At 46.7% G+C, this 16,312-nt stretch overlaps 1 protein-coding gene across 12 annotated transcripts in view; it reads right to left on the bottom strand.

Annotated features, from left to right (window-relative positions):
- The window catches only part of TNS1 (tensin 1), a 421,249-nt gene that overhangs the window by 188,621 nt on the left and 216,316 nt on the right, over window positions 1-16,312 (bottom strand). Inside the window, exon 1 of one of the 12 annotated variants that reach the window (XM_075609715.1) lies at window positions 14,844-14,863. The exons of 10 other annotated variants lie outside the window; for them this stretch is intronic. The gene's annotated coding sequence lies outside the window, so the exon portion shown is untranslated. One more of the 12 variants, XM_075609712.1, reaches the window with a different exon arrangement.

Raw genomic sequence — 16,312 nt, 5'->3', positions numbered from 1 at the left:
ATCTTCCATAAATACGCCTCTTTGGAACTCGGAAGAGATTGCACTGATGAGTTGATGGACATTTCATTCCATTCCCACCTCCATCAACTCCCGCTTTCTAAGTCAACCAGCATGTTTTCTGTGGCCTAATAAATGCTGCCAGCAATGCCAACTCTGCTCACCTAATAGGCCCACTTGTATTTGCATTCATTGCCAGACTTCAAGAGCTTGGCATTTGGTGGAACTGGAACGAAGATCAGTACATGATGAAACACTAAACACTCAGCAACTTTATTGCTTATTATTTGAATTGTTTGATTTTAAAACTGCCACATATTGTACAGTAGAGTATGGGTGCTCAACTCAGTCTTCAAGCTCCCCCCCTGCCCCCCCCCCCCCCCCCCAACAGTTCAGGTTTTCATATATCCCAGCTTCAGTACAGGTGGCTCAATCAGAGGCTCAGTCAAAGACTGAGCCTCTGATTGAATCACCGGTGCTGACGCAGGGACCGATTGAGCCATCAGTACTGAAGCTGGGATATCCGGACAACCTGACCTGTTGGGGAGGACTGTAGGATTGAGTTCAGCATCACTACTGTACAGCAGATCACAGCCAGGAATTGGGGAGAGTGAGATAGAGTGTAAGTCGGTGATTCCCAACCAGGGCTCCGTGAAGCAGTCTCAGGGGTTCCTCCTATGGACCACAGACCCCTCCCCCCCCCCCCCCGGGGGTGGTTTTTTTTTGGTCTGTATTTTGTAGGGTGGATTGAGAGAGTGGGGTAATTGACGGAAGGTAAGGGGCGAGTGAGAGAAGAGAGGGGGGCAGGAGGGAGTGAGGAAAAGAGGGAGTAAGAGTGAGACGCAGGGGAAATAAATACATGCGAGGCGGGAGGGGGGAGAGTTAGTGAGATGGATGGGAGAGAAATACATGGGTAGAGGGTGGGAAATAGAGGTGGCTCGTGAGGTGTGACATTTTGTGACTGACCCCTGTGGAACCTAATATGTGTCAGCCAGATAGGGGTTCCCCGAGATTTTTCAAAATACTTCAAGGGTTCCTCCAAACAAAAAAGGTTGGAAATCACTGGTGTAAGTACTAGCAGTACAGGCACTGGTAATAATGCAAGAACTACACAGGGGGAGCATCTTGTGATCAGGGACAATTCCAACACATCGGGCTCAGGTTTACTGCATCTGTAAAACCAGCTATGAGGAGATCTGGGTATCCAGTCAGTGTTACTTAGGAATACATTCTCATTTATCAAAAAGGTCTGTTTCCCACACATAGACATAACACTAAGATAAATGCTTTCCACCTACACCAGCAGGATCATTTTTTTTTAACAGAAATAGCTCAGTTTGCCATCACACAGCTGCATGTAATATCTCAACAGCACCAATAAATACATTACTGGAAGGGACCCTTCCTTGCAAGAGGAGTTCGCACGGAACTCAACATACACGAGCTAAGGGTATCTAAAACCGGCTCACACCCTGGAGATATCATTCACAGCTGAGGCAATTGAAGTAATTAAGGCGTCTCCTGTCCAATCATCCGCATTACTAGCAGCCAGCTATCTCAAAAAGAAGGTCAATCCAGGATTCCCCAAATTGTAGGTTGAACTGCTCATGACTCAAGCTTAAGGCAAAGCCTTCGATGTTTAGAGTTACACTCATGGGAAAACGTTTCACTTGCAGAGAGCGCTGTACTTTCATACAGTACGCGAATGCAATGTACTGCAAAGCAAAGCTTGGCCGCCACTATGGCAGTGAAAAATCCTGCATTTGGGGCTGTCCCATGGTAATAGTCATAGGGATTTCGGAGTCGCCCAGCCAGGGGAACTCTGTATTCATAATGTTAGCAATCTTCTGCAAAACGGTTAGTTTAAATTCTTTCACTGATGGGGTAGCTAGCTGTAGGTTATTTAGTTATTCATTAAATGTTTTACCAGGAAGTAATACATTGAGAGTTACATCTCGATTGGCCTGGGCACAGAGTTATGATGACATACATGGTTACATTAGGTGAACAAGATTATAAGTTATATATAAAGATATTGCATGAACAGTTACAATAATATATATTATAGGCGTATGTAACAGTTACAGACCAGATTAAAATGTGAGACAGCTTTAGTTTTGAAAGAACTTAGATTGGTGGTGGCTGTGAGAGTCTCCGGTAGATTGTTCCACTTGTGGGGTGCACGGCAAGAGGAGGAGCGGCCGATACTTTGTTGAACCGTGAGACCATGAACAGTCCCTAGGAGTCAGATCTCAGGTGATAAGTGCTGCGTGTGGTAGGGGTGAGGAGCTTGTTCAGATAGATGGGTAGCTTGCCCAGAAAGTATTTGAAGGCAAGACAGGAAAGATGAACTTTGAGCCTAGACTCAAGTGACAGCCAATCTAATTCTTTGAGCATTTCGCAGTGATGTGTGTTGTAGTTACATTGGAGGACAAACCGGCATATTGAATTGTAGAGGGTGTCTAGTTTGCCAAGGTGAGTTTGGGGTGCTGTGCCATATACTATGTCCCCATAGTCTATAATTGGTATTAGTATCTGTAGCGCTTTCTGACCAGCGGAATTAGGGAGGATTTGTTCCTATAAAGTACACCTAGTGTGGCATAGGTTTTGGATGTCAGGGTATCAATGTGCACCCCGAATGTTAAATGGGAGTCAAACCATATGCCCAGATATTTTAAACTAGTGACAGAGGCTAGGATGGTATTAGAGTTGCTTCTGATCTGTAGCTCCATCGTTGGTAGCTTTATAAATTTAGCCTAAGTCACAAATATCATAATTACAGCTTTGTCAGCGCTTAAAAACAGTTTGTTTTGGGAAATCCAGTTTTCAAGTTTCAAGTTGTGACACTTGGCTTGACTAGGAGAAGTGAGGCTGTGGTGGTGTGTGCCTATATCTGCTTTTGCTGGGAAGTGATACAGGAGGGAATATGACGTTTTGGATGATATCAACGATAAAGTTTACAACTCTCTGCACTATTCACATTATGCAGTCCAAGCTTTCTGTGCTGGGACTCCAGCTTGCTGCTCAGAAATCCAGCTCTGGATGGCTGGTGTGAAAGGAAAAACTATCACTGTTTAATGATGTCAGATGTTAACACCCTGATGTGACATAATGTCAGAAAGAATATGTATTGCCACCTGTCGAGCACATGCACTTCGACAAAACAGCTGTTATCGTCCCCAAGGTCAAAACCCTTGATGTCTCTCCTATTAACTTGTCAAATTCCCAGCAGATCTATTTGCTACAGGAAAAGCAGAGATTGGCTGTGGAGATATTTTTTTGTAGCCATCCCCAGTGGAGGGTTTGGGATTAGACCAATGCATGGTTTAACACTGCAGTGAGGGATATGAGGCCTCTACAGGACTATGCTCCTAGATATATACCAATTATACACAATAATACAATTTAGTGTACTTTTAGCTTTTAATTACAGTGCACTGATTTCCGTTTCTTGTTTATATGCGTTTGTCTTTGCTTTCTTTTTCTCATCTATATGAGAATGTCGTTCATACGATTGGCCGGCACAGTTCACCGCCGGTCAAAATGGTCCCAATTATACACCATGATGACCACTGCTCAAGACCATTACATCCTAATCCAACTGCACTGAATACATCCCAACTCTACTTTACTTTGTAACACAGAGCCATGAACACATACACTCAACTGCCAGTGAACTTAGTTGAACAATGCAGCTTTACAAGTGCCTCTTTATTCTAACCTGTCATCAGTGCTATTCAAGTAGTTAAATCTCCTGTGCACTCTGCCAGTATATAATCCCGGCATGTGCCAACATTCCTGCCCAGTCTTTACCGCTGTACTCCGTTGCCACTGTATTACTGAATTTCCCCATCAAAGCATTACATGACACAACATGCTGTCAATGTAACTCAATCCTGACATGTGGCATAGCATCCAATCCAAGTCTTGCATTATTATGAACATACTCTATGCGGTACTAAACATAACCTAAGAGTCTTCCAACAAAACCTATCCGGACCAGCACACAATGATGCATTCCATGAATTGATAATGGATTGGTTCCTGAATGGCACAGCACCCACACTTTATTACACTGCAGTGGAACATGTTTGAACTTGGTAACGCCACTACTGTGGTGAGGACACCACTAAGGAATCGGAGAAATACATTGTTAAGGTGCAAGGCTTGGGGAAAAGGAGCGAGACTAATGGCGTGTGTACAGATGTCGCTGACGTTATTGCTCCTGTTGAGGAGTTGCAGCGGGAGCAGGCGCCAACGTAATGGCATTAGCCACGCACAACAGACATGGGTGGGGATGCCACGCTATTGCACCCGCTGGCGCCCACCAGAAGATTCAAAAACGTCTGCTACATCTGTAGTGAGGAAAGTAGGAAATAAAGAAATAGTTAAGAAGGGTGAGAACTGATAAATGGTCGAGAGTAGGGGGAGAGTAGGGGGAGAGTAGGGGGAGAGTAAACGGTGAAAGATGAAAGGAAGTTAGAAGTAGACATAGCAGGAAAGAAATCAAATGGTAATAAATTAAAATAAACTTGATTTTGACCTAAATCTTTTATTTTATGGGGTTTAAATCGCTCTCACTGAAGTCAAGTTGCCCCTCTACCAAACTGTTCCTGCTACAACTTAAACCTAAATTGCTTTTTTTGGTGAGAAACATTATAAACCTCTTTTCCATACCTGGAAAATGAGCAGAACGCAATACAATCAGTAAATATTGAGAACAAATAAATGAAAATGTGAACAGGCACAAAATATTAAAATGGGAGCTTTCTAGCGAACTGATAAAGGCAGAGTAGAGGTTTGCACTGAGCTCGCTTGTGGAAATATTAGATTTTATGTGTAGTGATTTCAAAAGATTGATAAACATCTGCCATGTTATTCAGAGTAGATTCAGCCTCACAGTGAAAGTGAGTGTTGTGTGCACAACTGCAGTCCTCAAGCCCCCCCTCCCCCCCCCTCCAACAGGTCAGGTTTTCAGGATATCCCTGCTTCAGCACAGGTGGCTCAATCCTGATTGAGCCACCTGTGCTGAAGCTGGGATATCCTGAAACCCTGGCCTGTTGGAGGGGGAGGCTTGAGGGACTGGAGTTGAGCGCCCCTGTTCTAGAATGTTCTTCTAACAGTTCTTGTAACAAGCCAGCAGAGTTAGGACATGCAAAGCTCTTTTAAGCCATCGAATGTCAGAACGGCCTGCAACACATTTCTGCACGGTGTGAGAAAAAGCAGGCGGGATTAGAGGAGATCGCTCTTATGAATCGCCTGCCCGCTATAAATTGGGGGATTAACATTTTTGTTATGCTTTTTCCCCTCTTCAGCTACAAATCTTTCCTGACAACCATAAGAAATATTACAAGTAACAACGGAGTTGTGCTGCTGCTTTGTGACTGGCGCAATTTTGTAACTTTAATCTCTTAATTACGGACAGCTACTATGGAGAATGGATATGCCTGTGATGTGACGATACATCTTTATAGTACAACCAATGTGTGCAGGCATCAAGGAGATATAGCTTGTGTTGCTATGAGGCTCGGTCTTGGCTTTAGGCTGCGCTTATAGTGCCGGCGACGTCGCCCGAAAACAAATGCATTGTCGCCGCCTCGTGCGCTTATAGTAAGCGCGACGGCGACAAAGCGACGTGGTGACGCGATTTTTCGGTAGCTGGAATTATTTGATTTTCAGGGGCTGTCGCCTCATGTAACAGCCCCTGAACCAATCAGGAGCCTGGTCGCCAGCGACGCCGCCGCAAAGCGAAATACAACTTTCGCTTGCGGCGACAGGTGACATCACGTGTCGCCGTCACTATAGGCGCAGCCTTAGCCAGTGCTGGGACATTTATAAGTCTGCTCTCCCTGAATCAGCTGTTGGCGTCTCCCCTATATTAAAGCAGCAATTCTACATTCCCCCTTTTTCTCTCTCTTTTTTTCTTATTTTGATATGTAAAGCGTGTGACAACGTGTAATTCTACATTCTTACCTAAGCGGGCGATTGTTTGGTGCTCCTGTTATAATTCTGTCAAAATCCTGATTGTGTGCCTAACATAATGGCTGCTTCAGTCAGTGTAACTCAGCAGCTACAATGTATTCTTATATTACTAAGGTAACATTATCTATTGTTACAGTTTACAGCTCAAACTGCTGGGAACATTGGCAACAGATTATCCCAAACAGGAAAGTGTTACCAAGATCTTGCACTGCTTGGGAGTTGGGCTAAAACCTGCTACAGAAATCAAAGGATGGTTTAAAACTACTTAAAAATGGCATTACGAGTTAAATAATAAAAACAAAACCACAGTAAGTATTATCTAATACTACAGAACTGATTTATTTACAAATAAAAACATACAATTTCACATGTTTTGCTGCTTTAAGCCCTTGAGTAACTCGGGGAACCTTATGATTTACATCATTGGGGTTTGCTCACTTTCAGGAGCTAATTGGTACCTGCCTTTACATCACCGGAAGCAGGAAGCAATCACGTCAGCGCTCAGGACAGCGATCACGAGTTCTGCACGAGCCTCGGAGCGGGCAGGACCGTCCAAAAACGGAAGGGATCACTAAAGAAATACTCATTCTGCTCGCGGCTTCTTTTAACCAAGAGCCAAGTGGACATTACTACGAGACTGCCACCCTTTATCCATCCACAAGACAGGTTGATATTTAAGATCAAGATACACAGTTGACTGTCCATTGAAGCGGTCAGCCACAGGTCAAGGAAACGATCCATAAAAGCCCATAAGTGTGGCGCTCCCACCACGTCCCGGAGGCCTTTCTAAATACGGTTCGTACTTAATATCAAATAATATTATTGTTTTTTCTTCTCATTCACTGTTTTTCGTCATATTGCCAGGAAGAAGGGAGCCCTGCGGCTGAGCGTTTACATTGGCTTGACCAGGCGCAGATTGACGGACACTCGGCTTTCTACTGCCCGGCATGTCGGATCAGAGGTGTGTTTGTGCTGGAGAGGAGAACACAGGACCTGAGAAATGGGGAAGGCTTTTGTTCCTGATGACTTGAGAAGTGATCAAAGGAAACAAACTGTGTACCAGAAGCAGGGCTCAGCCTGACATGAATGTTTCCCAGGATAGGTTGCACGGGGTCTGAGAAAGCAGAGGCTGCCTCGATATTTCCCACACAGTAGACCAGGAGTGGCCAACTCCAGTCCTCAAGAGCTACTAACAGGTCAGCTTTTCAGGATATCCCTGCTTCAGCACTGGTGGCTCAATCAGTGGCTCAACTGATTGAGCCACCAGTGCTGAAGCAGGGATATCCTGAAAAGCTGACCAGTTGGTAGCTCTTGGGGGCTGGAGTTGGTTACCCATGCAGTAGATGCTCCAGTCACTTGTTTCTTCAATGTAGATCTGTGTGTCCTATTGATAAACTGGCGCCCATACATATTAGTTTGCTATTTGTTATGGTGCATCAGAGACCAAGGGCACCACACAGCATCAGCACGGCAGGTATGATCACTGCAGATTGTGCTTGCTGGAACTTCTATTTCATCACAAAGGGATGAGGCTGGAGTGCCTGGGAGGGCGTAGAGATCATTTGTGCTGCGCATTATTTTTAAGGGGTTGTGTAAACCTTTCCCATAAGCAAGTAGACAGCAGTGTGACTGTTCTTTGTAGATGTAAGACCATGCATTTTTTAGATGCCTTCCACAGTCCAATGCCTTTAAGGTACCTGGTTAATTTAAGGACGGTAGACAAACATGCAGATGGGCTGAGTATCGTATGGAGGCAGACCTCCATAGTACTGAAAGCAGTGAGCTATAGATTTGGAAGTTACGGTACACAGATTTGTGAACCAAGACATATACAGTCAAGGCAAGCACTGCGCGACAGAACAGGAACACGCTGGGAAGCAGCAGATCTGTGGGGGAGAAGAGAAAACCCAAAGCACTCTTGGCTCATGAAAACTGAAGTCCAATGAGGACCTTTTGGTCTACCTAGCAACTCCCTGAGCAACAGAGGGGCCAGCAATGCATTGACCCTCAAGGGGTTAAGCCCAATTGACCTACTTGCTATAATATTTTGAACCCTGCCTAATCTCTGTTTAATTCTAATTAATTTGTTTACGCTTGAGAGGCTGTGCTTTGCAATAAATTGGGGTTAATCCTTTGTTGTATTACTTCTCTTTGTCCTGTTCCTTGTTGAGGTCCTTCATAAAGTATATAGTTGAAATTGTCTTTGCTATACCAGCCCCCCCCCCCCCCTTCACCCTCTCTTTGTTTCTGCGGTGCACAAGTAGACATTGAATCTTTAAGTCTCTGGACTCAGCTTGTTCTGTTTCCTGCCTCTGGCACAGTTACCAAAAATAATCATGATAGCCACACTCCACACAGCTCTGGCAACCCTCTACTTCTGCCCTCTTACTCAACGTTTGACTTTGCCAAAGAAATGCTGGCAGTGGTAGGTACAATACAGGCCTCACACAGAGATATCAGACCCCCTGTGCACCAAGGATACGTTAGCATTGCAATACTAATATATCCAACCACTGCATTCAATTTCAAAGCTCTCTGCATGGGAATCCATGCAGCCACCACTGGAGTAGGGTCTTGGAAGCCGATTGAGAGCACTTGCCCTTATGGAGAACTCTCGAAAATCCAGAGAAAGAAGGAACAACATTAGCATGATTACTACAGGTATTCAAGACCGGGAGATGGAGTGTTTGGTGCTAAACCACACAATACTCGAAGAATGAATTGAACTCACAATGTACCACATTTCAGATTTTAACACCTGAACCCAAGTGTCATGAGATTGTACACCAGACTGTACTCACACCAAAAGGGTTACTTGCAAGTGCAGTGGTACAGTATACATGCTGAAAGGAGTTTGGGCCACATTTACTAAAGGAGGAAAGGAGGGCTTTAGTTGAAATACTTGGTGGAGATCACCCTCATGGTAATACTAAGTGTGTCAGCAACATGTTCGCACAATGCATAAAACAACAGAGATCACTGCTGCTAAGTGCCTGAGGCCTTCCTCCTCATTAGGGGCAGATAGCAATATATTGATGATTGCATACAGGTCATTTTAAGGGTGTGGAAGCTTAGCTCCTGTAGGTTAAAATAAGTTCGCAGTTACCCTATCACCTTTGTGTGTTTGCCCTCACAATCGAAACAGCAGCAACAAGGAGAAGCCCCAATATTCAGGGCATACAGATTAGAGAGAACTCTTACAAAAGACAACCCTTACATCTCTCCCTAAATTACAGCAGATACTTTCACAATTCGGAACCTTCTCAGATTACAAAGTTAACGCCGGAAAAATCAGAAATACTAACCCTGCCGCTCCCAGAACACGGAGGTAAATCTGCTCGTGCTAAACGTTAGCTGTAGATGGAGAGAAAGCCATTTAAAATACCCAGGTTTATTTATCACTAAGGACTACCAATCGTTGTACAAAAACCACCAGCAAGCACCGTTTACCCAAATTAGGAAGGATCTCCAGATCTGGGCGAATTACTGCATCTCATGGGTGGGACGCATAATCTCAGTGAAAATTAACATTTTACAGAGAATGTGATGTTATTTTCGGACCCACCCGGTCCCAATTCAAGCTAGGAAAATAAAAGATATACAAAATAAGTTTGCAGTGGAAGCCGAAAGCTCCAAGGCCCAGACTCAGTTCAGAACCTCAAACATGTCACACATAGAAATAGGTACCACACTGGTTCCAGTTCTTGTACTGGATGTAGGTACTTATAAGAAATTCATATGGAAGCCCCTTAACCCAGGGGTGCTCAACTTCAGACCTCAAGCTCCCCCCCTCCCCAACCCTCACAAAGGTCAGGTTTTCAGAACTTCCCTGCTGCAGCACAGGTAGCTCAATCAGAGGCTCAGTCTTTGACTGAGCCACCTGTGCTGAAGCAGGGATATCCTGAAAACCTGACCAGTTGGGTGGGCTTGAGTTGAGCACCCCTGGGTTAACCTATTCCGCTTAATGCACACAAAAAAGGTTCTGTGGAATAGGCACGGCTGATCTTACAGGACTAGCGAACATGTCGGGTTCCTGCTAAATAGGTGTAGCTGGAGGGTATGGATTCACTAAGGTTTATTAGCCTATTTAATGTGACGTTAACCTCATTTTTAACAGCTGTTCATCACAACCCAGTATTCACTACAGCTGGGGCGGCCAACTGCAGTCCTCAAGGGCCACCAAAAGGTCAGGTTTAAAGGATCCCCCTGCTTCAGCACAGGTGACAATCAGTGGCTCCGTCTTCGACTGACCTGTCGGTGGCCCTTGAGGACTGGAGTTGGCCGCCAGAGCACGCAACGTGATTGTAACCAGTATTTAGTTCCGTTACAAGCACGAGGCTACTTGTAACGGCTGTTATTCTAAATGACACGCAACTGAGTATATTACAGTCCGAATAATATTCCTCCCCCATTCATGAAGCTCCATTAAAAGGTGAACCCTGGAAAATAAAAATTAAAGTCAAGTTAACTCTATCTAGTCGTCACTCCCATCCAGACCCTGAAATATGGCTTTGCTGGAGAGGCTGAAGGAAAGCGAGTACCTATAAAGGAAGTAATAATCCCCAAAGACAGGCCATTACCTGGCCATTAATGACCCGGTGGAGGAGTTGAAGGCCCGAGGCAAAGTTGCTAAACAGGTCATTCCTACCCTCCCCCTACCCCTGCTCATCAACAGGACGGGCCCGATATCATAAAAGTTTATTTAATTAACATTTTTCATCTGTTGTAAGCTTATGATTAATGTCACATTACTGGCCCTGATTTAACGTAGTTTAGTGAATCAAGCGTGTTTCAAGAAACCTTTCCATGTCGATTCCCAGAATAATATGCACAGTGTACCATACATGTATGCATGCATAAAAATGACACAGCAATTTCTTTTAAAATAACATAAAAAGGACACTAAGGCTGGGGCCATAGAGGGGTGAGGCGATCCGAGCCGCGCTGACGCTGAGGCTCGCCTGCTGAAATCTGGACGATTTCATGCCCATACAGGCGAGCCAGCGTGCGCGATCGGAGCCGGGGGGAGGTGGTTGGAGGCGGGGCAGTGACCTCGCTGGGCCAATCGCCCGCGACGCACTGACGTCGACGTCACGGCGCCGTGACGTTGACGCTGCTGTGCTGTGATTGGAGGTTTTCAGCCGACAGCGCACTGAAAAACAGCTTGGCGCTCGGCTGAAACCTCCAACTCGTCAGCACGCCTGCGGACGCTCGCGCGAGCCCCCTCTCAAGGCATCCTCATTGAGGATGCAGGGGCTCAGCGCGGGCATCCGCACGCCTCAGCACGGCCTGTCCGTCTATGGACTCGGCCTAACACATCGTCCCATTGCCATTACCCAGGATCCCTTGCACTACAAAGTGGCTAAGAAAAACTTTTAGAACTAACAGAAGCCACAACATGGTTGCATGTGAGGGAAGGGAAACTTGTTTCTTCCCAGCTGCCAGGTGCCGAATTAATGCTGGCAGCGCAGTGAGGGTTTGTAGAGACAACATTACAGTAATGGCCAGGGGTGGGCAACGCCAGTCCTCAAGGGCCACCAACAGGTCCGGTTTTCAGGATATTCCTGCTTCAGCACAGGTGGCTCAATCAGTCCCTGCTTCAGGCTTCAGCACAGGTGGCTCAGTCAGAATGACTGCACCACCTGTGCTGAAGCAGGGATATCCTGAAACCCTGTCCTGTTGGTGGCCCATGAGGACAGGAGGTGCCCACCCCTGGTATAACCGCAACAGGGCAGTAAGAGCAGTGGAGTCACGGACCCAGGTAAAGATCGGGGGGGGGGGGGGAACGTGCAGGGACTTCATAACCCTGTCAAGAAAGCAGAAAAACGTAAGTGAAAACGAGTGGCAGGTCTTGTTTTCCCCACTTGCAAAATGGGACTTGTTTGTCTCGCAAAGACTTTACCCCCTCGGGGCTGGAAAGATCCCGAAAGCTAGTGCGAAAGGTGCAGTGTGCGGAGCCGCTGTTACAGCAGGCGGAATAAAGCTGCAGGTGAACTGCTCCCCTGCTGTAAAAACGCACAAGGAAGGAGGAGGAGAGGGGTGTCACTCTGGCAGGGACGCAACGCCATGACAGGCCCGGGAAGCGCCGTCGCCCTAGGCTAGCACTTCTTCCACAATTGGCTCTGGGAGTGGAGCGAAGGTATCATTAAAGGAGGCTGCTGTGTGCGCACGTGTGGCGGTGGGCAAACAGCGCTGAAAGCATGTGTTTGTTTAACTAGAACAATTTGCTCTCACACCAGGGGAACAATTAAGTTGCCCTCCCCCACAGTGGAATAATGTGAATGCACTCAGCCACACAACACCTTCTTTACCATTGCACTGCAGGGTTTAACCCCTCTGCACCAGAAAACAGGAGATGCACTTGTAGTGTATTACTGTCCGAGGCTTCACAATTAAGGGAATTACTTTACATCTCAAGGGATTCACAACTATGGGGGGCATTTATTAGAGCCAATACCAGCTAAGTGGCAGGACAAATAGTCTAAAACAACATCACTGCCACAAAGGGCTGCAATGCATTGTACTCACATGTACAGCATAGGCATGGGGTGGGCAACTCCAGTCCTCAAGGGCCACCAACAGGACAGGGTTTCAGGATATCCCTGCTTCAGCACAGGTGGCTCAATCAGTGGCTCAGTCAAAGACCGAGCCCCCTGTGCTGAAGCAGGGATATCCTGAAAACCTGACTTGTTGGTGGGCCCGTGAGGACTGGAGTTGCCCGCCCCTGGCATAGGCAGTTCCAGGTTAACTGCCCACACAGTGACGGATTGGGCAAACATTCCCTCTGTACAGCGAGAGCTTCTGTATAGAAAGAAGCCACGGGTACAGTACAATGTGCCCTGAAGGAAAGAAAGCAGGCACCTTAAAATCAAACAAGAACGTGCCCTGGCTGCAGAGGTATCGCACTATACCCCAATTTCATAGGACACCATTATAATACCTTTAATACGACAGTATATTACCGCACACGTGGGCCCTTAATTACTAAATGGTGCTATTCTATAAGGTGCCTTCCCGAGCATTCATTTGAAATATTTGCAAACCTACACATTCATTTCCTTTTCTAAGTGGAGTTAAATGAAGTTACTGTGAAAACACGTCCACTTTCTGTTCCTAGAACATCAATGCAGCATAAACCTGTTTTATAATGTGGGTAAGAGGTAACTTGCCCTATTAATTCATAGGTTTAAGAACTCTTAAAACTAAGCAGAGTTTAAGCATCATTCTAATGGCATTGTATAAACTGTATGAAATATATATATATATATATATATATATATATATATATATATATATATATATATATATATAAAATAAAAATGAATAGACAAATTATATATATATATATATATATATATATATATATATATATATATATATATATATATACATACATACATAATCTCCTCCGCACACAGATTTGTTAATCGGGAATCAACTGAAGAATTGATTTTAGCAGACGGTGACAAGCTTGCACTGTCTGCTAAAATAAATGATGAATTCTTAAATGGATTCCTGATTAAAAAGTCTGTGTGCGGAGGGGAAGTCTTCTATATTTCGATCCCATTCTCGGCAAGGAAGGGGTCCCCGCCACTGTCTCCATACCGGCACCGGCACCGGCACCAGCAAAGAAAATCAATAATCACATAGACACATATCCAGCCCTGGAGATATGTACAGATACAGATATGAAGTCATTTCTACATGTATTCCTAATTCTAACCTCTCTCGCGTTCTTCGCACTTTCCCAGGTGCCACTCCCACATTCCCCCATACAGCACACGGCCCCCATACCGCACACAGCCCCCATACAGCACACAGCCCCTATACAGCACACATTCCCCCATACAGCACACGGCCCCCATACAGCACACAGCCCCCATACCGCACACAGCCCCCATACCGCACACAGCCCCCATGCAGCACACAGCCCCCATGCAGCACACAGCCCCCATGCAGCACACAGCCCCCATACAGCACACAGCCCCCATACAGCACACAGCCCCCATACAGCACACAGCCCCCATACAGCACACAGCCCCCATACAGCACTAAGCCCCCATACCGCACACAGCCCCCATACAGCACACGGCCCCCATACCGCACACGGCCCCCATACAGCACACGGCCCCCATACAGCACACAGCCCCCATACAGCACAAAGCCCCCATACCGCACACGGCCCCCATGCCGCACACAGCCCCCATGCAGCACACAGCCCCCATGCAGCACACAGCCCCCATGCAGCACACAGCCCCCATACAGCACAAAGCCCCCATGACGCACACAGCCCCCATACAGCACACAGCCCCCATACAGCACACAGCCCCCATGCCGCACACGGCCATCATGCAGCATACGGCCCCCATACAGCACACAGCCCCCATGCCGCACACAGCCCCCATACAGCACACAGCCCCCATACAGCACACAGCCCCCATGCCGTACACAGCCCCCATGCCGCACACGGCCCCCATGCAGCATACGGCCCCCATACAGCACACATCCCCCATGCAGCACACAGCCCCCATACAGCACACAGCCCCAATGCCGCACACAGCCCCCATACAGCACACAGCCCCCATACAGCAGACAGCCCCCATACAGCACACAGCCCCCCTACAGTACACAGCCCCCATACAGCACACGGCCCCCATACAGTACACGGCCCCCATACAGCACACAGCCCCCATACTGCTTGAGAAACTCACGTCTTTGCAGTGTATTTTAACGGCCACCAGCAGAGAAAGATAAAAGCATAGAAAAACATAGCACATGTTCATTGACACTAAGGAGAAGTAAAGAGAACCCTTTCTCTGGGTCAGAAACATACCTAAAAAGAAACAGCCTGTTGGTTTACCTACACTGTTTGTTTTGGGGACATCTGTGCCCCTGTCCCCAGCCTGTTCCCCTGTTGTTCAGGGCTTTGTTGTGAGCGATGTATTTTCTTTCAGAACGCAGTGTTCGGGCGTATAAATCTTGGCACGCTGTCCGCCCTGGCTCCCTGCCAGTCATCGGCATGTTTAATAATGTACAAAATAGCCATTAACTTCAGATTTAGAAGAAGAAAGAAAGAAAAAAAAAAACTTTCTGCAAAAACAAGCTTAGATTCTGGCCTTTCTCCAGGCCGGAGGAAGCATCCTCCATGATGCTGTGGATACGGTGTATGGTAAGGGCTTTCTGTGCAATGAGAAACACATGTGGTGTCAGTGCATGCCAGCAATAGCTCGCACTCACACCCATTCAACCACTATTCCGTAAGAATGAGGGACATCTCACAGGGGTGCTCAACTCCAGTCCTCAAGCCTCCCCCCCCCACCGGTCAGGTTAAGGATATCCCAGCTTCCGAGTCTCCGATTGAGCCACCTGTGCTGAAGCAGGGACTGGTTGAGCCACCTGTGCTGCAGCGTGATATCCTAAAAACCATATCTGTTGGGGGGCTTGAGGACAGGAGTTGAGCACCCCTGGGCTAACATCCAGTTCCTGTTGACCAGGCCTGCACAACTCCAGTCCTCGAGGGCTGCAAACAGGCCAGGTTTTCAGGATATCCCTACTTCAGCACAGCTGGCTCAATTAGTGGCTCAGTCATACTGAGCCACTAATTGAGCCAGCTGTGCTGAAGTAGGGATATCCTGAAAACCTGGCCTGTTTGCGGCCCTCGAGGACTGGAGTTGTGCAGGCCTGCTGTTGACCAACTCTAACTTTTCAGGGCCGATAAGAGAATTCCCGCAATCTGAGTCCCATTGCTCAGCAGTCTGACATGTGTTGGTTTTATTTTGCATCAGTCCCACAATACATACGAGAGTTCAAAAACAGGACATGTCCCATAATGTAGAGAAAATGCAGTTAATTTATCTATATTCACAAAATTATTAAAGTGGAGCTGGTTTATTGAGATGGGACAGTGGTGGCTTGCAAAATAAAGCCTTCGGGAAAATTCCCTAGTCCTTTCCCAAAACTTCTCAATTTTTCCCTACTTATCCTACTCGATTCACTCTCCGACCTTCAATACTGTTGAGCCCTCTTTTCTCCTTCATATTCTACAGACTCCTGGTATCCATAGCCGAGCCCTATCCTGGTTCTCATCTTATCTGTCCCATCGCACATTCTCTGTCTCTGCTGCTAACGTGTCTTCGTCTCCTGTTGATCTGTCTGTTGGGTGTACCTCAGGGCTCTGTTCGGGGCGTCTCCTTCTCTCTCTCTCTACAGCACACTATCACTTGGTGACCTCATCAAGGCCTGGGACATAGTAAGCACTTAGGTGCTGCTGCTCGCTCTTGCTTGCTGCCGCTCGCTCTACCAGGAGCTTTTTGCTGTCCTGGCAGAGGAGACA

This window comes from Ascaphus truei, chromosome 7 (genome assembly GCF_040206685.1).
Source record: "Ascaphus truei isolate aAscTru1 chromosome 7, aAscTru1.hap1, whole genome shotgun sequence".
Lineage (NCBI taxonomy): Eukaryota > Metazoa > Chordata > Amphibia > Anura > Ascaphidae > Ascaphus > Ascaphus truei.
The sequence above is the reverse complement of the archived record's forward strand: the minus strand, read 5'-3'. Positions and strand labels throughout refer to the sequence as shown.